Here is a 25,321-nt window from a genome sequence, read left to right as displayed (position 1 = left end):
GATTCTCAACAAGGCCATGGGCAAGAGAGTAGGCCATGGGAGATGAGTTTCTTGCGTTAGTTTCCTTAAGTGTCTCTTGAGTGTTTCATTTACCTTCTCCACCTTCTCTGAGGATTGTGGACTACAGGTGCAGTGAAGGTGATACCGCATCATCTGGAAATCCCCTGAGTTATCGTGGCTTTACAAGCCAGACAATTGTCACTTTGCAAGCTTTGGGGAAACTCAAATCTAGGAACTATTTCATGAATTCAATTAAAAGTTTAACCACTTCTGAGCCTTCTCTGTTTTGCAGGGGAAGACTTCTATCCAATTTGTAAAGGCATCAACACAAACCAACAAGTATTAAAATCCCTTTGATTTAGGCATATGTGTGAAGTCTAACTACCAGTCTTTTCTGGGATAGTGAGCTATTCTTTGTTCCCCTATAGGGAACTTATGATAAACAAAGGGATTATTCCCTTGGCACACTCACAGGCTTTGACTACATATAAGATGGTCCAGAGGAAATTTGGCCCTGTAAATAGGGATTTGGCCATTTGATGAGTCCTCAGTCCAAATATGGAAAGTTTTGTGGAGGGTCTTAAGTATTTTCCATTGGCTGGTTTTGGGTATGAGTACGTTTACCTCTTCTGCAGTTAACCACCCCATGGTAGAAAATTATACCCCCATGAAAACCCCATTCTATTTCGGTCAGGGAATACTGAGGCTTAATCTGTTGGAGAGAGTAATTCCATAACAAATGTACTTCCATAGGTATTTCTAATAGGAGATTCCTCCTGGCAGCATTTTGTCTTCAGCATCTGCCTGAAAGTTTCCTTCTGCATTTTACGCTTCATCTTTTTTATGGTTTTGGCAGTGTAATACTGCCACCTCCTTGAGTTTTCGCACTTCATGCAATAACTCCATGATTTCTCTTTGTTATTTAATGGGGTTTCCCTAAGAAGTTAAGAACTCTCTTTCTTTCCATATTGCAGCATCGGCATGTAGAATTAGATAAGCATACTTGCTATCTGTATACACATTTATTCTTTTTCCATTTTCCAGTTCTAAGGCTCCGGTAAGTGCCACTAGTTCTGCTAACTGGGCTGTGGTCCCTCGGGGAAGACGCTTACTTTCAACTACTGTTACCTTACTAACTATGGCATAACATACCCTGCATATCCCCTTCTTCACAAATAAACTTCCTTCAGTATATAGGTTAAGGTCAGGATTAGCTAAGAGGATTTCTAAGAGATCCTCTCAGGTGGCATAAGTCTGGACTATAATTTGTTGGCAGTCATACTCGATTGGTTCTCCATCCTGTGGGAGAAGAGTGGCAGGGTTGAGGGCTGCATACGTGCGTATATGAAGCACCAATCCCTCCAGAAGTTGCGCCTGATATCTAAAGAGTCTTGTCCAATAGCCATAAACTTTTGTGGCACCTAGTTTGCCATTTACTTCATGAGTAGTCCAGACAGTGAGATCCTTTTACTGTGTTATTCTGATAGTCTCTGACTCTAAGTTGGCTGCTGCCACAGCTACCCATAGACAGTGAGGACAGCCTTTTGTTACTATATCAGTTTCCTTACTTAGGTATGCCACTGGTTGTGGGGTTGTCCCACGAGTTTGAGTTAGGACTGCAAGAGCTATTCTTGCTCTCTCTGTGAATTATAAATAATTTTGTCCTGTTGGAAGTCAAGGCTGGAGCTTGTACTACAGCATGCGTTAAGGTTTTGAAGGCTGTTTCTGCCTCTGCTTCCCACTCCACTAGATGAGCATATGCCCTCTGAGTCTCCTTGATTTCAGCATAGAGGGACCTGTCTATTTTGCTATATCCAGGGATCAATAGTCAGCAAAATTCAGTGATTCCAAGGAACCCACACAACTGCTTTAATGTTTTAAGATGAGGATAAGCCAGTATAGGCTGTATTCATTCCTTTCTGAGAGCCCTGCTTCCTCTGGTTAAGATCAGGCTTAGATATTTGACTTGTTGAAGACAGAGCTGGGTCTTGGATTTAGATGTCTTATAATCTTAATTAGCAAGAATGATGAAGAGATCTAGAGTAGCCTGCTGGCATGAGGCTTACAAACTGGGAGCCAAAAGTAAATCATCCACTTACTGAAGGGCTAGTGTACCTGAACTTCAGAGTGGCCTAGATCTTGGGCCAGTGCCTGACCAAACAGATGAGGCCTATCCCTAATCTCTTTGGGCAAGACTGTCCACGTAAGTTGAGACATATGGTCTGTGGGATCTTCAAAGGCAAAGAGAAACTGGAAATCAGAGTGCAGGGGAATACGGTAGAGGACACTCTTGATATCCAGAACAGTGAACCGTTCTGTTTCCTCTGGTATTTCAGAAAGCAGGTTATAGGGGTTTGTTACAACTAAATATACAGGAATTACTGCCTCATCGATGAGTCTAAGATCTTGCACTACTTTCCACTGACCATTCAGTTTTTGTACTCCTAGTATTGAGGTGTTGCAGGGACTGCTGCATTTTCTTACTAAGCCTTGAGTTTTCAAATGTTTAACAATATCTTGTAAACCTTCATAAGCTTCAGGCTTTATAGGATATCGCCTTTGATAAGGAAAAGTGGTGGGTCTTTTAGCATGATTCGATCTGGGTGGGCATTTTTTGTCCTTCCAAATTGTCCTTCCAATGCCCAGACTTTGGGGTTGATTCCCTCTTCAAGTAGGGACAACAAATGGGTAACTTGTTCCCCATATTCATATATATAATAGCTCCAGATTTACCTAATATGTTCCTCCTTAATAACGGTGTGGGAATTTCTGGCATAACAAGAAAAACATCTGAAAAAAGGAAAGTCTCCCAATTACAACTGAGGAAGTGGGAGAAATACCTGGTTACAGGCTGTCCCAGGATTCGTTGGATGATAACGGACCTTGAAGACAGCCATCAAGGACAGGAGGTTAACACTAAGAAAGCCATGCCAGTGTCCATGAGGAGTGAATTTCCTGGCCCTCAGTGGTTAAACATACCCAGGGCTCAGAGAGTGTGATGTCATGAGCTGGTGCTTGGCCAGAGCACCCTTATTCCTGTTGTTAGATCATCTGGTTGAGGGCTTCTGGCCCAGAGAACCTTTGCCTTCTTGTGCAGTGTCCTTTCCAGTGATTGCTTTGGCATAGTGGACATAAGTGAGAGGGCAGATTGTTTATCATTGGACAATCATTTTAAGGTGCCTTTGCAAACCGCACTGGTAACAAGCCCTACAGGGTGATTGGCCTGCCCTATTTTCTGTCTTCTTTGAACTAAAGGTTTGTTTGTCTGAGGGCCATGACCAATGTTGTGGCCTTTCTCTGATCTTTCTTTTCCTTTTTGTTCTGTTCCTCTTGGTGCTTACTATAGAACATTGAGATTTCCAGGTTTAATAATTCCTCCAAATTTTGTTCAGGGCCCAGGGCTAACTTTTGGAGCTTTCTCCAGATAGCTGTGCCTGATTGGGTAATAAACTTATCTTTTAGGATCAATTGACCCTCAAGTGAGTAGGGTGACAGGGGTGTATATTTTCTTAAGTCCTCCAGTAGCCACTCAGAAAAAGGCAGAAGGATTTTCTCCCTTTCCCTGAATTACGGCGGACATCATTGAATAATTCATGGGCTTTATTCTAATTCTCCTTAATCCTTCTAGAACACAGGTCAACAGAAATTTGTGACTCCAGTCCCCATGATCTGAGTCAAGGTCCCAGTGGGGATCCATACTGGGGACAACTTGCTGACCGCTAGGGAATTTGTCCCTTTCTTCAGCTGTCATTTTATCATTTGCTTGACTAAGATATCAGGCATCTCCAAACTCTTGGGCTGAAGCTAAAGCCACCTTTTTTTTTTTCATTGAAGGACAGGGTTTGATCTAATAATAGAATGACATCTCTACAAGTGAGGTCAAAGATTTGCCCTAGACACTATAGGACATGTATATACCTATCAGGATTATCTGAAAACTTCCCCAGGTCTACCTAATCTGCTTTAAATCATACAGGAGGTGACACGTACCTGGGTTGGGCAAATTCCCCTCTGCCTACAGCTTGAAAGGGACACAACAGATAACCTGGGTTGTTTCTTTGTGGTCCCTTGGATATTTCTTTGCTTGTTTCCTTCTGGGTGGGGGAGATTACAGGAGACTTATCATTAATAGAAAGGGGAGCTATAGGAAGGATTGAGTATGGAGGTAAACTGAGAGGTCCCCCTTTGAGATGTAAATTGCAAGGTTTACGTAGATGTGGATTATCTTTCAGTGAAAAGAAAGCTTGGGCATAAGGCATTTCACACCATTTGCCTTTCTTCTTACAGGAAAGTTCAACCTGCAAGATAGTATTGTAACTTGTACTTTCCTCAGATGGCCATTTTTCCTCATGAGAGAGAATACTGGGGCCAGGCCATAGTGCGGGAAAAAAAAAGCTGCTTCTTTTTCAGGGTTTGCTGTTCAAACTGGGCCCAATGGCTTATAATGCATTTCAAGAGTGAGCCTGTTGATGCCTGAGTGTTTCCCATCTGAAAGAAAAAATCACTCATGGTATTAGTTTGTTGGTTTTCTCCCCCATGACCAAGAACCAGCAGTTGTCCCTGGACTTTGCTGATTGGAATAGTTGCACTCACTGATGCAGTAGCAGAAACCCTAGTTTTCCTCCTAGACCACACAAAGGACTGAGGAAAGTCAGATTTAGTAGTCCTTACTGATGTATGTTCAAAAACCAGCAACCTTGCCTTTCCTTAGACCACAAAGAGGAACAAGAAAAATTGGATTTAGTGGCCCTTATTGACACATTCTTGAAAACCTGTTAGAGTCCTAAGCATTTTATCCTGTTAGTTTTAGGAAGTCACCCCTGTCCTATAAAGATGATATGCCCCAAAATGTGGTAGCAGGTCATATCCTGAGAGAGGGAAATGATCTCTAGGGTTGGAAGGGTGATGCCTTTGGCCCCATTTCTCATTATATGAATAGGAAGGATATAATTTCTGAGGCTCTCCATATCCTAGCTTTGGGAAGAGCCTTTTTATGTCTGCTTGTCTGAGTAGAGATCCTAAAATGATAGATGATATTTCAGATAGCCTGCCTAAAAAAGGGAACAGAGTCCCAAAACTTATACCAGGAATTACACTTATAGGAAAACTAGAAGAGCACTAGGGACAGGGAGTGGTTTTTGAAGCAGAAATATCCTCAGATAAGAAAGTTAAGAGGAAGTTTTTCTGACATGCATTAGGACCTAGAAGGCAAGGGTCAGGGTAGATAGGATAGATGAGCAAGTCTCACTTGCGTGATGTAACTTTGAGTGTTCCACTCCTGGCTGTAGGGTCAGCCACCTTTTTGTTGGAACCTCAGAGCTGAATGGCTTTCCTCCCTCTTGACCCTCAGCTCAGTCCAGAAGTACAGGAGAAGTAGAAGCTGGTTCCAGGCAAACCAATTCTTCCAACTCTGAAGAGTTGCGGTTTATTAGCACTCTGTTTCCCAGAAAGCCTGACACGCATTTCTTTAGTCTGCAGTCACACTAGTCAAATGTAACTCACCAAGAGGTACCCAATGTTTAGACCCTGAATTCTAAGGAAAAATAGGACAGAATAGCAAGCAAAAGCGGTCCAATGGTAATCACTGCTTGGCAATATCCTGGAGGAGCCCCAAACATGTGTCCAGAGTTGGTTCCTTCTGGTGGGTTCATGGTCTTGCTGACTTAAAAAATGAAGCTGTGGACCTTTGTGTGACTGTTACAGCTCTTAAAGGTAGCAGGGATGCAAATAGTGAGCAACAGCAAGATTTATTGTGAAGAGTAAAAGAACAAAGTTTCCACAGCATAGAAGGGGACCAAATTGGGTTGCAGCTGCTGGCTGGGGTGGCCAGCTTTTAATATCTTGTTTTTCTCCACCCATGTCCTGCTAACTGGTCCATTTTACAGACTGTTGATTTTTCCATTTTACAGAGTGCTGATTTGTCCATCTTACAAATACTGATTATTGCATTTTACAAACCTCTAGCTAACTAGAGCATGCTGATTAGTGCATTTTTACAGAGTGCTGATTGGTGCATTTTACAAACTTCTAGCTAGCTACAGAGTGCTCATTGGTGCGTTTTAACAGAACACTGATAGATGCATTTTACAAGACTGTCTTGGTCTTCACAATTAATAAGGCCTTACTCTGCCCAAATTTTTCCAAAGGTGTGGGCTACATCAAAGACACACTTGACTTGGAGTCAGTATAAATAATTCATTCCTGGTTTTGCCAAAATTTCAAGGCTTGCTTTAGTACTAACAACTCACATGTTTGCTCAGACCAATCATTAGGTAATCTTCCTGAATCTATTTCTGTGATGGTATCTCTGTCCATACTGAGTACCCTTTAAGCCTTTTACCTCTTATTACTTGAGAAGAATTATCTACAAAAAAAAGTGTATTTCAGTTTGAAAGGGAGTTTACTTAAGTCTGGTCTAGCTCTTGTCTGATAGACAATAATATCTAAACATTCATGTCCATATTCTTCTGGTCTGGGGTGTGGGTTTTTGGGGGGTTTGGATTTCCCATTAAGAAGGCAGCAGGGTTAAGTGAATCTTCAGCACTTAGAGTTAACTCACGTTTTTCTAACAAGATAGCCTCATATTTTAACATCCGTGGGTCAGTAAGCCAGCTTTCTGCCTTGTGACTTAGGATAGTTTTGACCTGGTGGGTTGTGTTCACAAAGAGGTTTCCTCCAAAAGTTATTTTTCTACTTTCTTCGGTTAGCAAAGCAGTTGCTGCTACCAATTGAATGCCTTTGGTCCATCCACAGGTTACTGGGTCAAAGGTTTTTGATAGAAAGGCAACAGGTAGCGGCTGGGCGTGGTGGCTCACGCTTGTAATTCCAGCACTTTGGGAGGCTGAGGCGGGTGGATCACGAGGTCAGGAAATCGAGACCATGGTGAAACCCCATCTCTACTAAAAATACAAAATATTAGCCGGGCGTGGTGGCGGGCGCCTGTAGTCCCAGCTACTCGGAGAGGCTGAGGCAGGAGAATGGCATGAACCCGGGAGGCAGAGCTTGCAGTGAGCCAAGATCATGCCACCGCACTCCAGCCTGAACGACCAAGCAAGACTCCGTCTCAAAAAAAAAAAATAAAATAAAAATAAAAAAATAAAAAAATAAAAAAAGAAAGGCAACAGGTAGCCAGTGGCCTCCATGCTTTTGGGTAAATACTCCTAAGGCTATGTCCTTGTTTACATTGATAAAAGAATGGAATGGCTGCTCTAAGGAGGGTAAAGCTAGGACAGGGGAATGACAGATGTTTTAACCTTTCCACCTGTCAGATTTCTGGTAATTGCCAAACGAGGGTGAGTGACTTGTCTGTGTGAGCTTTTTTTTTTTTTTTATAAGGGTTCTGTTTCTAGGGCCTAACAGCTGATCTATAGATGACAGTATCCAACTAATCCTAAAAATTTTCTAAGTTCTTGTTTAGTTTTCAGTAGAGGCAAGAACCATCCATTCAATACCAATTTTCCATTGACCTTTGCTAATTAAATGCCCTAAGAATTTTACTTCAGGTTTTACCAATTGGAGTGCTTTATTTTATTTTCTTCAAGACCTTTAGAGCTTTATCTCATAGAAAATTTAAGACATGGGTTGAGAAGGCTGCTACTCTTTTTCTATCATTCCCTGAAATTAGAAGATCATCCACACTGGAGGACGCACATTTTTGAGGACAAAGAAAGTTTATCTAGGACTTTTCTAATATTTGACTAAATAAATTTGGAGACTCTAAACCCTTGGGGTAAGACTGACTTTTGGCATTGCCATTTTCAACTGGAGTGTCTTCTCACTTATAGGCAAATAGGCCCCAGCTGTGTTCTGCTAATGGACAAGCCCAAAAGGCATCCTTTAAATCTATCGCTGTAAACCTCTAGTGGCTGTATGGGATCGTACTGATAATAGTATAAGGTTCAGAAAAATGGGATGTGTAGTTTATACTATCTGATTAACAGCTCTAAGGTCTTGTACTAACCGGTATGACCCGTTTGGTTTCCTTGCAAGCAGTAATGGAGCATTGTAGGGAGACATACAGGGTCCAAGAAACTCATCACGGAGAAGACCTTCAATTATAGATTTTAAATTTACCCTGGCTTCTAAAGTAATAAGGTATTGCTATCTCTTTACTACTTCCCCAGGCATTTTTAATTTAACTTGAATTGAAGGAATTCATAATTTTCCTTGATTCCTGTCTTTAGACCATGACTCAGGATGAATGTGTTCTTCATCTGTGGTGGTTAGCACTTTTAGGGAGGAGAGGAATTTTCCATGATTAATTTGGAGGCCTAAGCCTAATTTTGGCATTACGTCTCTTCCTAACAGATTTGTCCCTGCTTCTGGAATTAACAGAAATTTGATACTAACTAATCAGTTCTTATATTTTACTTCTGTCTCCTCTAATATTTTTGCTCTCCTCTAAGATTTTTGCTCTAAAATCTTCTCCTTTTACCCCAGAGTTAAAACATCTTCTTGTGAGCAAGTTACACTAGATGGAAGAAAAGAATCAGCTGAGTGAGATGCTCCTGAATCAATTAAAAAGGTAATAAGCTCAGGTTTATATCCCACTTCTAAATTTATCAAGGGCTTTTTGTGGAACCCAAGATAAAAAGATAGAGCCACTGACTTCCCTAGTCTTCTTCAAAGCCATAAGTGGGATGACTATTTCTTTTCCCATTCAGGACATTGTCTTGTAAACTGACCTATTTTTCCACATGTGAAACATTTCTTCTGTAATTTTTTAGTTATGTCTGGCCAGCTATTGGTAACAAAGTGGAGCTTTAACATTCCTTGTCCAAGGGGGTCTTCTTATTGCAGGCCAGCATATTTTCTCATTTGCTCTTTAAGCCTTTCTAAAAATGTTATCAGTCCCTCATATTTTCTCTGTTGTATATTAAAGGCCTTGGTAAGATTTTGGGTGCAGGACACTGATTCTTGAATTCCTTTTATGATCATCTCCCTAAGGTCTTTCATATTTCCTGAATGGGCTATATTGCTGTTATTCCATGGAAGATCCTAGGCTGGGAATTTTTGGTGAGCTGCTGGGACGTTCTGATCTGGAGGATGTTCACATTGTGAAACTATCATAGTTGCCCTGCATATCATGCTCCTTTTTCTCCTGGGAATAAGATGCCTAAGATAGACATTAACTTGGCCCAAGTATATAACTGGGGTCCTAGAAACCCATCAATTTAATATGCCACTCTGTAAGGGTCACCTAGGAGTAGTTTATTTTCTCCTTTTTGGTTTTGGACTTCTGAGCTGGTTAAGGTGGTGCTCACAAACCCAATGCCCCCTCCTCCAAGAGGCACTTCTCTTAAGGAAAAGAGAATTGGAGCAGACTCTTTGAAGGTATTGAGGAAAGGGAAATTTTGGTTATCTTTCTTACATTGTTATATCTCATGAAGTCTTCTTAAGAGTGACACTCAGGATTATAGGGGGGAGGAATAACATGCATAGAGGAATGGTTTGGGGTGACAGCTGCTTGGGGGAGTGTAAGGTTAGGGGTATTTAGTGGGGGAAGTTGCTCTAAAGGGTCCCATGTGTAAGTGTACTGTTTGGGTTAAATCTCTTCATGTGAGGTAGTTTTTGACTTATCTCCTGCAGCGTTTAGGAGAACCCAACTTTGCTGACAGCATAAGGCATAGTCTCTTTCCTCCTGTGAGACAGGATTTTTATCATTGTCATATTCTATTAAGAGATGACAGATGCAATCCTCATTTGATCCAAATGTTGGCCTGAAAACTGAGGGTTTGAGGATAGGTATTTTTGTCCAAATTAACCAGCAGTATTTTCTTATTTGCTGCTTTTTCTTGTGTTTGCTCTTTTCATTATTATTTCAATATTCTAACATTAGGCCCAGGGGACTATCAGAGGGTATATTATCATGATCATGATCTTTCCTACATTTCATCTCACTTGCTTTATTTCCCATACTGGAGAAAGTATTTTTCCCTGAGTTCACAGGCCTCAATGTCTCTTACTAGAGATTTCTTACACCCTAGCAAGTCTGTGAGGCTCAACCTCTGCTACTAGAGATTTCTCATTCCCTAGAGGCTCAACTACCCCACCCCCACCACTGGAAGTTTCTTGCACTCTTTATCTTTTGCTTCATCCTTCTCCATCTGCTTTCATTGTGGGAATTTTCAGATCACTCTTAGCATAGGCAGGTTAGTATCAACCCCATGACAGGCAACCTGCCTTTAAGCTGTATGAGGTGACCTCAGAACCAGATCCAGACTCTGCACTAATTCTGCACTCAATTGTACATCTCACACACTTTCAACCTCCAGGGTGTTCTGATCACCAAGGAAATACTTCACCATCCCCATGGTTTTTCTTACCTGGGTCTCTCCACAGTGTTACTTGGTCAATGCCTATCTATAGGTCTTTACTTCCCACATCACTGAGAGTCCATGTTTATTGATCACACCAGGTGGGTCTTGATCCATTATCCCTGAGACCACCACAATGAGTCAGCAGGATATGTCTCCTCATAAGAGATTATCAGAGATTCCTCCCCAGAGGAGAATGAGAATCTTGGACGGGCCCCCAAATTGTTAGAAACATTTGCCCAGTGCCACAATGAAAACAAGCACGTAGGCAGAAAAATTCTTCAGCATGGCAAATTTACTTCTGTAGAAGGTGTGCAGCTTGCTTCAGTCATGATCAAAAGATCATATCAAATGGGGCAGGGCAGGGATTTTTATCCGTAATGCAGTTTCTAGCACTTCTGTGTCCTTTCTCCATTGGCTAGGGTTGGACTCCACAATCTAAGCTAACGTGATTGGGTAAGGTTTAAAATTGTATAGGTTCTATTAGGTGGGAAGAAAGAGAGAGTGTTTGTTACTAGGCATGAAGGTATATCTGAACTTGTCAGGGCACAGCAAAGATGGGAAGGTTGTTTACAGAACAGGTAGCTAGGAGACAATACTTACAAAGAAGTTGGTCTCAAGAAGGAAAGAACAAGGAACTAAAACATTTTGATGAAGAATTTGTCGTCTGTGACACTTACAACTTCTACTGATCAGAGCATCTAAGTGTATATTCATGGCAACTTGAGTCTGTTCTTCAGTGATGCAAGCCTCAAGCTTGGCCAAATAAGTGCTCTATTCATATTAATTTTGCCTGAGCTTCTTCCTTGTATGTTGATCATCTCAAATGAGAAGAACTACACTATATTTGTCCTTTTGTGCCTAGCTTATTTCACTAGGTATGACATCCTCAAGTTTCAGGTACACTGTAGCCTGTGTCAGAATTTCCTTTCCTTTGAAGTTGGAGTGCTTCAATCAATAACTTTTGAAATAAAAGCTTTCAGGAAGGGCTCAACATCCAAGATGAACACAATTTTAAATACGTGGCAAATTTGAAACACACTTTAATACTGGCAAGAAAGCACTTTATGGTAACTGCAATTGCCAATTAAACTGATGTTGAAATCACATAGGCAAAAAAAAAAAGACTGAACAGAGAGGGTCAGAATGGTGGGTTCCCCTTAATTGTCTTATTGTACACTGAAAAGATTGCTTGGTGCACAAAGATGGGTGTTTTCAGGAATCCACAGCACTTAGAATTACCTCAGGGTGAGCTAACTTGTCTCACAGGAAGATCTTTTGACTCATTTTACCCAGTTTTCAAATGTGGAAAATAAATAGCTCTCAGAAATGCAGTTTAGAGTAGTGAGTGCTGCAGTTTGGCTCTTGGGGGAGTCAGGTTCCTCTCCTGTCTGCCACCTGGGTTTCTGAGGTTTCCTTGGAGCATCTTCCTGCTGCCACAGGACCTAAGAAATAGAAACATCAGTCAGAGCTCTCATTTCACATTAAATATTTTTCTCTGCACGCTTCTATACTGGAATACTTAAAGCCTGACAAACAGGTTTTTAGAGGTTCTCTTGTTGGATACAAGGAGAAATAAATGCATCTAGCTCAGAAAGTTATCCAAAAAAGAAAAAAGATGGAAATAAAAGACTGGACATGAGGCTTAGGGAGGAAAACAGCTCTGCATATCTTCTCTGGAAGTTCTCAGAACCAAGCAGACACAATGCAGATGGAATTTGATCTGCTAGTCCTTTCTCTTGCAAGTCCCTGATGGGGAGGAGGTTTTGAGAAAACGCAGACCTCGTAACTCCTGTTTCAAACTATTCCTTTGAAGACTTTACCTAGATCTGCCTGCAGAAGCCTTACCCCAAGCAGAAGGAGAGCCTGGTTTTAAAAAGATTGTTTGGTTTTGCTTTTTGCAGACAAGTGAGTCCTGCCTGAGGCTGAAAAGAATGACGTCTTTCTGGTGATAGGGATGGGGACAAGTCTCCCTCCCTCAGCAAGGCAGGTCAATGGAGGGCTTGGGAATAAGTTTCATCTGATACCCATCTGTGGTTTCCAGTTTTTTTTTTTTTTTTTTTCAGGTAGATTTTCTTCTGTAGGAGAAAAAGAGGCTTTTGGGAACTGCAAGGTAAGAGTGATGTTTTCCAAAGCATCACTAGAAAACAGCTGCAATTGAACAGAGGAAAAGCAGTCCTAGGAGATATTCTAGGAGGGTTTAAACAAATGAGTTTGGGTCTTGTTGTGCCTCCTATTGTTAGAGTAGGTAGTTAGTCAGCCATGAATGGGCAGGAGAGGTGTTGCCCCTCCCTCCTTTCCTTTCCCTCACATACCAGAAATGTGAGATCATCAGGTAATGGTCAGGTGGTTGATAAACTGTCCCTTTAAAATAATAATTGGGGCCAGGAGTGTTGTCTCACATCTGTAATCCCAGCACTTTAGGAGGCTGAGGCAGGTGGATCACTTGAGGTCAGGAGTTTAAGACCAGCCTGGCAAACATGTTAAAACCCTGTCTTTACCAAAAATACAAAAACTAGCCAGCTATGGTGGGGTGTGCCTGTAGTCCCAGTTACTCAGGAGGCTGAAGGAGGAGAATCACTTGAACCATGGAAGTGGAGTTTGCAGTGATCCAAGATTGTGCATTGCACACCAGCCTGGTTGACACAGCCAGACTGTCTCAATAAATAAATAATAATTGGTCATGGCACCAGAGAAACACAGTCTCCCGATAAACAGAACACACCTGAAATGTGATCAGCAGCTTCCCGATAAGATCTCAGGAGTTGGATAAATGGGCCCATGCATGCCTACTAATAGGCAAATGGGAGAGGGTAACTGCTATATGACCTTCTAGGGACACTCGACTTGTAAAGGAAGAATGCCTCAAGTGAGCATGCACAAAACTCCACTAAACACACTGTGCATGCTCTCCTCCTGAGTGCTGGCATTCCCCTGCACTTGTCAGTAGCCCATTCCGAGGGAAGAATCAGGGGAGAAGGGATGCAAGATTGCATTCTAAAAGTCAATGCATAAAAACCCAAGTGTAAATGTAAAACCACGCACTTGTCTCTGAATTTGCCCACTAGGCTTTCTTCCAAGGGTACTTTCCTTTCTCTCTATCATGGTCTAAAGTTTTCTAAAAATCTTCCACTCATTCTCTCTAACTTGCCTCCATCTCTCCTTCTGCTTTATGTCTCTCAGTCAAATTCTTTCTTGTGAGAAGGCAGGGATTAAGATTGCTGTAGAGCTGCGTGGCTTTGCCGTTAGTGACACAAATACTTCAGTGCTTCTGAGGAGCCCTTTTTCGGCAGGTTTCTGCATGGCTGAGGAATGGGGCTCCTAGGAGGGCAAGCTGCTCCCAGAGGAGAAAGAGTCCCTGCTGGGTGCATGTGCACAGGTGGGCTCCTAACATCCAGGTGCTGCTTGGGATAAGATGAGGATACCCATGACAGCTCCCTAGAGATGCAGACTCAGAGGAGCTCAAAGGGTATATGAGATGCAGCCACTGCTGGGAACTGTGAGAATCATAATCCCAAAGACAGTAGCAGCAGAGGGGATTTCATTTCCTTCAGGGTTTGACCTGGATACCACAAAGCACTCCAACAAAAGGCACAGTTAATAAAGGGTATCCATAGTAACCTGTTGGTGAAACTTCTCAAAAACCATTGCCAATTTTGGAACTTCTTTCCAGCCTCAGGCTCTGGCAGGACAGCTACTAGCCTTGGTGGGGGGGGGGGGGATGGGTGTGTTATCTTTGAGACTGTGCAGTTATAGTTTTCTATTATAACTGTTGCAAGATACACCTAAAATACAGTTTACCACTTTAGCCATTTAAAGCGTGCAATTTGCTGTTCTCAATAGCAAAAACTTGGAACCAACCCAAATGCCCATCAATGATGGAATGGATACAGAAAACGTGGCCCATATACAACAAGAAATACTATGCAGCCATATAGAAAGGATGAGTTCATATCCTTTGCAGGGACAGAATGAAGCTGGAAATCATCACTCTCAGCAAACTAACACAGGAACAGAAAACAAAACAGCGCATGTTCATATTCATAAGTGGGAGTTGAATAAAGAGAACATATAGGTACTGGGAGCAGAATATCACACACTGCGGCCTGTTGGGAGTTTGGGGGCTGGTGGAGGGATAGCATTAGGATAAATGCCTAATGTAGATAATGGATTAATGGGTTCAGTAAACCACCATGCCACATGTATGCCTATGTAACAAACCTGCATTTTCTGCCTGTGTACCCCAGAACTCAAAGTATAATAATAATAAATAATAAAATCAAATAAAGTGTGCAGTTTGATGGCATTTAGTACATTCACAACCATAAGTTAGTGTTGTGTGAACAACAGGGTTTTGCAATGATTATGCCAATCAATGGTCCCTTTTTTTTTTTTTTTTTTGAGACACAGCCTTGCTCTGTTGCCCAGGCAGGACTGCAGTGGCTAGATCTCTGCTCACTGCAACCCCCACCTTCCAGATTCATGTGATTCTCATGCCTCAGCTTCCCAGCTAGCTGAGATTGCAGGTACCCACCACCATGCCTGGCTAATTTTTGTATTTTTAGTTGAGACAGAGTTTTACCATGTTGGCCAGTCTGGTCTTGAATTCCTAGCCTCATGTGATGTACCTGACTTGCCCTTCCAAAGTGGTGGTATTGCAGATGTGAGCCACCATGCCCAGTCAAACACTTTTATAACTCACAAAGATACTACACCCAATGATTATCAGCCCCTTGACCAGCAATTCTCTCCCCACCTGAAGCTTCTAGCAAATATCAGTCTGCTATCTCTCTCTTTGCCTATTCTAGATATTTCATATAAATAGAATCATACAACATGAAACGTTTGTGTCTGTCTTTTGAAATTTAACATCATGTTTTCATAGTTCATTCATATGACAGTATGAATGAGACCTCTATTTCTTTTCATTTTCCAATAATAATCTGTTGCATGTGTGAGCTCCATTTATGTAAATTCTTTCATGCTCTGATGAATATTTAAGTTGTTTCTACTTTCTGCTTCTTCTGCATCTTGCTACGTTTGGCTATGTATTTGTTTATTCAGTGACAAGGTCTTAATCTGTTGCCCAGGCTGGAGTGTAGTGGGAAAAGCTTGGTTCACTACAACCTCAGCTTCCTAGGTCCAAGTGATTCTCCCTCCTCAGCCTTCCAAGTAGCAGTGACTACAGCTGTGAAACACCCCCAGCTAATTTTTGTATTTTTTATTCAGATCACCTTGGGTTAAGTGATATACCCACCTTGGCCTCCCAAACTGCTGTGATTACAGGCATGTACCACACTGCTTAACCCATGGTACTGCTATAAATATGAGTGTGTATGTATCTGTTGGAATACAAATTCTTTTTTAAACTTTTTTTTAAAATTTGGTGATGGGGGTCTCAGTATGTTGAGTATGCTGTCTTGAATTCCTTGCCTCAAGTGACCCTCCCATCTTGGGCTCTCAAAATACTAGGATTACAGGTAGAAGCCACCATGCCTGACCCAAATTCTTCTCTGTATCTACCCAGGAGTGGAATTGATGGTAATGTGGTTGAGACTGTTTTACCTTGGATGTGTGTCAGCCTTCAACATCCATCCCATTCTGGAATACAGATACAAGTGGTTTCATAATGATGTCTGATCTATATCAGACCCATTTTTGTTTTTTGGCTGATTGGTACTGTTTTTTATATGTCTTTCATCATATTCCAATGACACACTTATCTGCGAATGCTTGACTGTGTGGGATTTGTTGTGTGGGGTGCTCAAAGGAGAAATAAAGAAGGAGAGAAGGGAAGGAAGTTGGGAAGGAAAAGAGAACAAAGAAAGCAAGAGAAAGGAAGAGAGAAAGAAGAAGAAGGAGAGGAGGCAGATGAGGAGGGAAAAGGAGATGATGGAGGAAGAAACAAAGAAGGAGGAGGAACAAAGAAAGAGCAGGAGGAGAAACACAAGGAAGAATAGGAGAAAGAGGAGGAGAAGGAAACAGAGAAGGAGGAGGAGGAGAAATAGAAGAAAAAAATAAGAGAAATAGTGAGAGGTGGAGCTAGTTGGACTTCTGGGTTTGGTTGGGACTTGGAAAAGTTTCTGTCTTAAAAGAAGATTGTAAAATGCACCAATCAGCACTCTGTAACTAGGATTGTAAAACACACCAGTCAATACTCTGTGGCTAGCTAGAGGTTTGTAAAATTCACCAGTCAGTGCTCTGCAAAATGGACCAATCAGCAGGACATGGGCAAGGACAAATAAGGGAATAAATTCTGGCCACCCCAGCCAGCAGTGGCAACCAACTTGGCTTCCTTTCCACGTTGTGGAAGCTTTGTTCTTTTGCTCTTCACAATAAATCTTCCTGCTGCTCCTTCTTTGTGTTTGTGTTATCTTTTTTCTTTTTTTGAAATAGAGTCTCGTTCTGTCACCCAGGCTGGATGGAGTGCAGTGGTGTGATCTTGGCTCACTGCAAGCTCTACCCCCTGGATTCATGACAGTCTCCTGCCTCAGCCTCCTGAGTAGCTGGGACTACGGTTGCCCGCCACCATGCCTGGCTAATTTTTTTGTATTTTTAATAGAGACAGGGTTCCATCATGTTAACCAAGATGGTCTTGATCTCCTGAACTTGTGATCCACCCAACTCGGCCTCCCAAAGTGCTGGGATTACAGGAATGAGCCACCATGCCCAGCTGCATTTGTGCCATCTTTAAGAGCTGTAACAATCACTGCAAATTTCCACAGCTCCATTCTTGAAGTCAGTGAGGACACAAACACACCGGAAAGAAAAAACTCAGGACACATCTTGTGGGCTCATCTGGGATATCCCCACATGGTGAGTACCATCAGACCCCTTTTGATTGCTATTATGTCCTATTTTTTCTTAGAGTTTGAGGGCTAAATCCCAGGCACCTGTCAGCCAGTTAAAAGGGACTAGCATGGCCACTGGACCAAAGACATGGGTGTAAGGCTTTCTGGAAAAGTTCTCTCTAAGAACCCCCAATTCTTCAGTGTTGGGAGCATTGGTTTGTCTGAAATCAACTTCCACTTTTTCTGTGCTTCTAAGCTGAGTTGAGCGTTGTCATATAGGAAAGTAATTCAGCTGCAGGGTCCAGTGAATATGTTGGTTGACCCTGCAGACATGAGGAGAACTCTTAAAATCATGTTAACCAAGTGATACTTGCTCATCTGTCCTATCAATTCTGACCCTTGCCTCCTGGGTTCTAATGCCTGCAAGATAAACTTCCTCCTATCTCTCATCTCTGAGGCTAATCCCACTTGTAAAAACAATTCCCAATGATAGAAAAATAGGAAAAACTCCAGTCTACAGCTCCCAGCATGATTGACGCAGAAGATGCATGATTTCTGCATTTCCAAGAGAGGTACTGGGTTCAGAACAGTGGTTGCAGCACATCAAACATCAGCAAAAGCATGGTGAGGCATTGCCTCACCCAGGAAGTGCAAAGGGTCAAGGAATTCCCTTTCCTAGCCAAGCGAAGCTGTGACAGATGGCACCTGGAAAATCAGGTCACTCCCACCCTAATACTGGACATTTCCAATGGTCTTAGCAAATGGCACACCAGGAGATTATAACCCACTCCTGGCACAGAGGGTCTCACAACCACAAAGCCTCACCCATTGCTAGAAGAGCATCTGGGACCAAACTACAAGGTAGCAGTGAGTCTAGGGGAAGGGCACCCACCATTGCTGAGGCTTGAGTAGGTAAACAAAGCAGCCAGGAAACTCAAACTGTGTGGAGCCCAATGCAGCTCAAGGAGGCCTGGCTGCCTCTGTACACTCCACTTCTGGGGCAGGGCATAGCTGAACAAAAGGCAGCAGAAACCTCTGCAGACTTAAATGTGTCTATCTGACAGCTTTGAAAAGAGTAGTGGTTCTCCCAGCATGGAGTTTGAGAACTGAGAATGGACAGACTGCCTCCACAAGTAGGTCCCTGACCCCTGAGTAGCCTAACTCGGAGGTACCCCCAAGTAGGGCAGACTGACATTTCACACGGCCAGGTAGACCTCTGAGATGAAAGTTCCAGAGGAATGATTAGGCAGAAACATTTGCTGTTGAGCAACATTCACTATTCCGTAGCTTCCGCTGTTCATACCTAGGTAAACAGAGTCTGGATTGGACCTCCAGCAAACTCCAACAGATCTGCAGCAGAGGGTCCTGACTGCTAGAAGGAAAATTAACAAACAGAAAGCACATCTACCCAAAATCCCATCTGTAAGTCACCATCATCTAAGACCAAATGAAGATAAAACAACAAAGATGGGGAAAAAAGGAACAGAGAAACTGAAAATTCTAAAAATCAGAGTGCCTTTCTATCTCTAAAGGAACACAGCTCCTCACCAGCAGCAGAGCAAAGCTGGGTGGAGAACGACTTTGATGAGTTGAGAGAAGAAGGCTTCAGACGATCAAACTTCTCCAAGCTAAAGGAGGAAATATGAACCCATTTCAAAGAAGCTAAAAACCTTGAAAAAAGATTAGACGAATGGCTAACTAAAATAACCACTGTAGAGAAGTCTTTAAATGACCTGACGGAGCTGAAAACCATGGTATGAGAACTACTTGGTGAATGCACAAGCTTCAGTAGCTGATTTGATCAACTGGAATAAAGGGTATGAGTGAGTGAAGATCAAATGAATGAAATGAAGTGAGAAGAGAAGTTAGAGAAAAAAGAGTAAAAAGAAATGAACAAAGTCTCCAAGAAATATGTGACTATGTGAAAAGATCAAATCTATGTCTGAATGGTGTATGTGAAAGTGATGGGGAGAATAGAACCAAGTTGGAAAACACTCTTCAGGATATTATTCAGGAGAACTTCCCCAACCTAGCAAAGCAGGCCAACATTCAAATTCAGGAAATATACAGAATGCCACAAAGATACTCCTTGAGAAGAGCAACTCCAAGACACATAATTGACAGACTCACCAAAGTTGAAATGAAGGAAAAAATGTTAAGGGAATCCAGAGAGAAAGGTCGAGTTACCCAAAAAGGGGAGCCCATCAGACAAAGAGCAGATGTCTCAGCAGAAACTCTACAATCCAGAAGAGAGTGGGGGACAATATTCAATATTCTTACAGAAAAGAATTCTCAACCCAGAATTTCATATCTAGCCAAACTAAGCTTCATAAGTGACAGAGAAATAAAATAAAATACAAAATGGAAAACAAAAGAAAGCAGGGGTTGCAATCCTAGTCTCTGATAAAACAGATTTTAAACCAACAAAGATCAAAAGAGACAAAGAAGGTCAATACATAATGGTAAAATGATCAATTCAACAAGAAGAAGAACTATCCTAAATATATATGTGCCCAATACAGGAGCACCCAGATTCAAAAAGGAAGCCTTTAGAGACATACACGGAGACTTAGACTCTCACACAATAATAATGGGAGACTTTAACACCCCTCAGTCAACATGAGACAGATCAATGAGACAGGAAGTTAACAAGGATATCTAGGAATTGAACTCGGCTCTGCACCAAGCGGACCTAATAGGCATCTACAGAACTCTCCAACCCAAATCAAAAGAATATACATTCTTCTCAGCACCACATCGCACTTATTCCAAAATTGAACACATAGTTGGAAGTAAAGAACTCCTTGGCAAATGTAAAAGAACAGAAATTATAACAAACTGTCCCTCAGACCACAGTGCAATCAAACTAGGACTCAGGATTAAGAAACTCACTCAAAACCGCTCAACTACATGGGAACAGAACAACCTGCTCCTGAATGACTACGGGGTACATAACGAAATGAAGGCAAAAATAAAGATGTTCTTTGAAATCAGTGAGAACAAGGATACAACATACCAGAATGTCTGGTACACCTTTAAAGCAGTGTGTAGAGGGAAATTTATAGCACTAAATGCCCACAAGAGAAAGCAAGAAAGATCTAAAAGTGTTACCGTAACATCTCAATTAAAAGAACTAGAGAATCAAGAGTAAACACATTCAAAAGCTAGTAGAAATAAAGAAATAACTTAGATAGAGGAGAACTGAAAGAGATAGAGACATAAAAAAAAATTCTTCAAAAAAGTCAATGAATCCAAGAGCTGGTTTTCTGAAAGATCAACAAAATTGATAGACCACTAGCAAGACTAATAAAGAAGAAAAGAGAGAAGAATCTAATAGATACAATAAAAAATAATAAAGGGTATATCACCATCCATCCCACAGAAAAAGAAACTACCATCAGAGAATACTAAAAACACCTCTTCACAAGTAAAACAGAAAATCTATAAGAAATTGATAAATTCCTGGACACATACACCCTCCCAAGACTAAACCAGGAAGAAGCTGAATCTAGGAATAGATCAGTAACAGGCTCTGAAATTGAGCAAATAATTAATAGCTTACCAACGAAAAGAAGTGCAGTACCAGACAGATTCAAAGCTGAATTCCACCAGAGGTAAAAGAAGGAGCTGGTACCATTCCTTGTGAAACTATTTCAATCAACAGAAAAAGAGGGAATCCTCCCTAACTCATTTTATGAGGACAGCGTCATCCTGATACCGAAGCCTGGCAGGGAAACAACAAAAAAATAGATTTTTAGACCAATATCTGTGATGAACATCAATGTAACAATCTTCAATAAAATACTCTCAAACTGAATCCAGCAGTATATCAAAAAGCTTATCCAACATCATTAAGTGGGTTTCATCCCTAGGATGCAAGTCTCCTCAACACACAAATCAATACCTGTAATCCAGCATATAAACAGAATCAAACACAAAAACCACATGATATCTCAATTGATGCAGAAAAGACCCTTGACAAAATTCAACAAGGCTTCATGCTAAAAACTCTCAATAAATTAGGTATTGATTGGACATATCCAAAAATAATAAGAGCTATTTATAACAAACTAACTGCCAATATCATATTGAATGGGCAAAAACTGGAAGCATTCCCTTTTAAAACTGGCAGAAGACAGGGATGACATCTTTCACCACTCTTATTCACGGTAGTGTTGCACGTCCTGGCCAGAGCAATCAGGCAGAAGAAAGAAATAAAGGGTATTCAGTTAGGAAAAGAGGAAGTCAAATTGTCCCTGTTTGCAGATGACATGTTTGTATATCTAGAAAACCCCATCATCTCAGCCCAAAATCTCCTTAAGTTGATAAGCAACTTCAGCAAAGTCTCAGGATACAAAATCAATGTGCAAAAATCACAAACATTTTTATACCCCAATAACAGACAAACAGAGCCAAATCATAAATGAACTCCCATTCACAATTGCTTCAAAGATAATAAAATATGTAAGAATCCAAGTTACAAGGGATGTGAAGGATCTCTTCAACGAGAACTACAAAGCACTGCTGAATGAAATAAAAGAGGATACAAACAAGTGGAAAAACATTCCATGCTCATGGATAGGAAGAACCGATATAGTGAAAATCGACATACTGCCTAAAGTAATTTATAGATTTAATGTCAACTCCATCAAGCTACCAATGACTTTCTTCACAGAACTTGGAAAAACTACTTTAAAGTTCATATGGAACCAAAAAAGAGCCCACATTGCCAAGTCAATCCTAATTAAAAAGAACAAAGCTGGAGGCATCACACTACTTGACTTCAAACTATACTGCAAGTCCACAGTGACCAAAACAGCATGGTACTCTTACCAAAACAGAGTTATAGACCAGTGGAATGTAACAGAGTCCTCAGACATAATAACACACATCTACAGATATCTGATCTTTGACAAATCTGACAAAAGCAAGAAATACAGAAAAGATTCCCTATTTAATAAATGGTGCTGGGAAAACTGGCTAGTCATATGTAGAAAGCTGAAAATGGATCCTTTCCTTACAACTTATAAAAAAAAATAATTCAAGATTGGTTAAAGACTTAAATGTTAGACCTAAAACAATAAAAACCCTAGAAGAACACCTAGGCAATCCCATTCAGGATATAGGCATGGGCAAGGACTTCATGTGTAAAACAACAAAAGCAAAAGCAACAAAAGCCAAAATTGACAAATGACATCAAATTATACTAAAGAGCTTCTGCACAGTAAAAGAAACTACCATCAGAATGAAGAGGCAACCTACAGAATGGGAAAAAAAATTGCAATGTATTCATTTGACAAAGGGCTAATATCTAGAGTCTTCAAAGAACACAAATTTACAAGAAAAAACAAACAAACCTATTAAAAAGTTCCTGAAGTATATGAACAGATACTTCTCAAAAGAAGACACTTATGCAGCCAACAGACACATGAAAAAATGTTCATCATTGCTGGCCATCAGATAAATGCAAATCAAAACCACAATGAGATTTCATATCACACCAGTTAGAATGGTGATCATTAAAAAGTCAGGAAACAACAGGTGCTGGAGAGGATGTGGACAAATATGAACATCTTTACACTGTTGGTGGGACTGTAAACTAGTTCAATCATTGTGGAAGACAGTGTGGTGATTTCTCAAGGATCTAGAACTAGAAATGTCATTTGACCCAGCCATCCCATTACTGGGTATATACACAAAGGGTTATAAATCATGCTGCTATAAAGACACATGCACATGTATGTATATTGAGGCACTAGTCACAACAGAATAGACTTGGAACCAACCCAAATGTCTAGCAATGATAGACTGGCTTAAGAAAATATTGCATATATACACCATGGAATACTATGCAGCCATAAAAAATGATGAGTTCATGTTCTTTGTAGGGACATGGATGAAGCCAGAAATCATCATTCTCAGCAAACTATCACAAGGACAAAAACCAAAACACTGCATGTTCTCACTCATAGGTGGGATTTGAACAATGAGAAAACGTGGACCCAGGAAGGGGAACATCACACACTGGAGCCTGCTGTGGGGTGGGGGGAGGGGGAACGATAGCATTAGCAGATATACTTAATGTAAATGATGAGTTAATGAGTGCAGCACATTAACATGACCCATGTATACATATGTAACAAACATTCACCTTGTAAATATGTACTCTAGAACTTAAAGTATAATTTTAAACAATTAATTAATTAAAATAAAATAACCACTCTCTCTCTCTGGTGATTTTCTAGTTTCTCCTGTAAGAAAAATTTCTAGTATCAATTTCCAGACTCTGTTTTTTTCTTTAGGTACCCAGTCTCACCAAATAGAAAGACATAATTTTTGCCCAAAGCCCCATTGGGGTTTGGGGGATTATTTGGAATTTTAGGATCCCTCCTCAGAGTAGCTGGCCTGACAAAGTCTATTCCTGAAGTTAGGATATGGGGAGCCTCAGAAATTTTTTCCTTGCTATGCATATGATTAGAAGTTAGGACAAAAGACGTCACTCTTCCAACCATAGAAATCTCTTCCCTCCTTCAGAGCATGGCCATCCACTCCATTTTTGAGGCATAACATCTTTATAGGACAGGGGTAAGGTCTCAATACTGACGGAAGAAAATGCATAGGATTCTAACAGGTTTTTAAGAATGCTTCAGTAAGGGCCACTAAATCTGATTTGCCTTGGTCCTCTTTGTGTTCTAAGAAAAAAAGGAAAATTGTAGGTCTTTGAAAATGCATCAGTAAGAGGCACTAAATCTGACCTTTCTCAGTCCTGTTTGTGTACTAGGAGGAAAACTAGTGTTTTTTCTGCTGTTACAGTGAGCACAACTATACCCATCAGCAGGATGCAGGAAAAATTACAAGTTCTTGGGCAAGAGGGGGATCTGCTGCTGCATTGGTGACTGCAACTATTCTGGTCAGTAGGGTCCAGAGACCACTGTGGGTTCTTCAGTGTGTGTGTGGGGTGCAGGACAACAAACCCAAAACACTGGCAGTTTTTTCTATCAGATGGAAAACACCCAGGTATCAACAGGCTCACTCTTGAAATCTATCCTAAGCCTGTGGGAAGAATTTGGCCCCAAACCCTGAAAAAGAAGCAGCTCATTTTTTTTTTTTTCTGCACTATGAGCTGGCCCAAATAATCTCTCTCTGATGGGGAAAATGGCCACGTGAGAAAAGCATAAATTACAAAATATTCTCCAGCTTGATCTTTTCTGTAAGAGGGAAGGCAAATGGGGTTAAATACCTTATGCCCAAGTTTTCTTTTCATTGAAGGATAATCTACAACTATGCAAAGGTTGCAATTTACAATCTATGGGAGGACCTATCAGCTTACCTCCATGTCATAGACTTTCTATATTTCCACTTCCTATTAATGATAAGGCTCCTCTAATCTCCCCAACCCAGAAGAAAACAAGCAAAGAAATATCCAACGGACCACAAACCCCCCTGGGTTATCAGTTATGTCCCCTTCAAGATGTAGAGGGAGGAGAATTTGGCCCAATTAGGGTACATATCCCCTTCTCCCTCTCTGATTTAAAGCAGATCAAGGTAGACCTGGGGAAACATTTAGATAATCCTGATAGGTATATCGATTTTCTACAGGGCCTAACCTTCTACCTAACTTGTAGAGACATCATGCTATTGTGAGATCAAACCCTATCATTTAATGAAACGAATGCAGCTTTAGCTGCAGCCCAAGAGTTTGGAGATACCTGGTATTTTAGTCATGTAAATGATAGAATGACAGCTGAAGAAAGGCAAAAATTACCTACCAGTCAGCAAGCTGTCTCTAGTATGGATCCCACTGGGACCTCAACTAAGATCATAGGGACTGGAGTCACAAGTATTTCTTAACCTGTGTTCTTATAGAACTAAAGAGAATTAGGACTAATTCTTTTTTTTTTGAGACGGAGTCATGCAGGCACACATAACACACCTGCGTAACTTAAATTTTGTTGTAGAAGCAGAATCTTGCTGTATTGCCCAGGCTGGTCTTACGCCCCTGGCCTCATGTGATTCTCCTAACTCAGCCTCTTAAAGTCCTGGGATTAGAGCTGTGGCCTGATGTGACCTTATGTGGCCTGATTCATAGTTTATTAATGAATATGAATTTCCACATATTTATAAATTTTCTAAATTTCTTTGTTATTGATTTCTAATTCCATTCAATTGTAGTTGGAGTACATACTTTATTATTTCTTTCTTTTTTTTTTTTTT

The sequence above is a fragment of the Hylobates moloch genome, unplaced genomic scaffold, assembly GCF_009828535.3.
Source record: "Hylobates moloch isolate HMO894 unplaced genomic scaffold, HMol_V3 SCAFFOLD_25, whole genome shotgun sequence".
Classification (NCBI taxonomy): Eukaryota; Metazoa; Chordata; class Mammalia; order Primates; family Hylobatidae; genus Hylobates; species Hylobates moloch.
The sequence above is the reverse complement of the archived record's forward strand: the minus strand, read 5'-3'. Positions refer to the sequence as shown.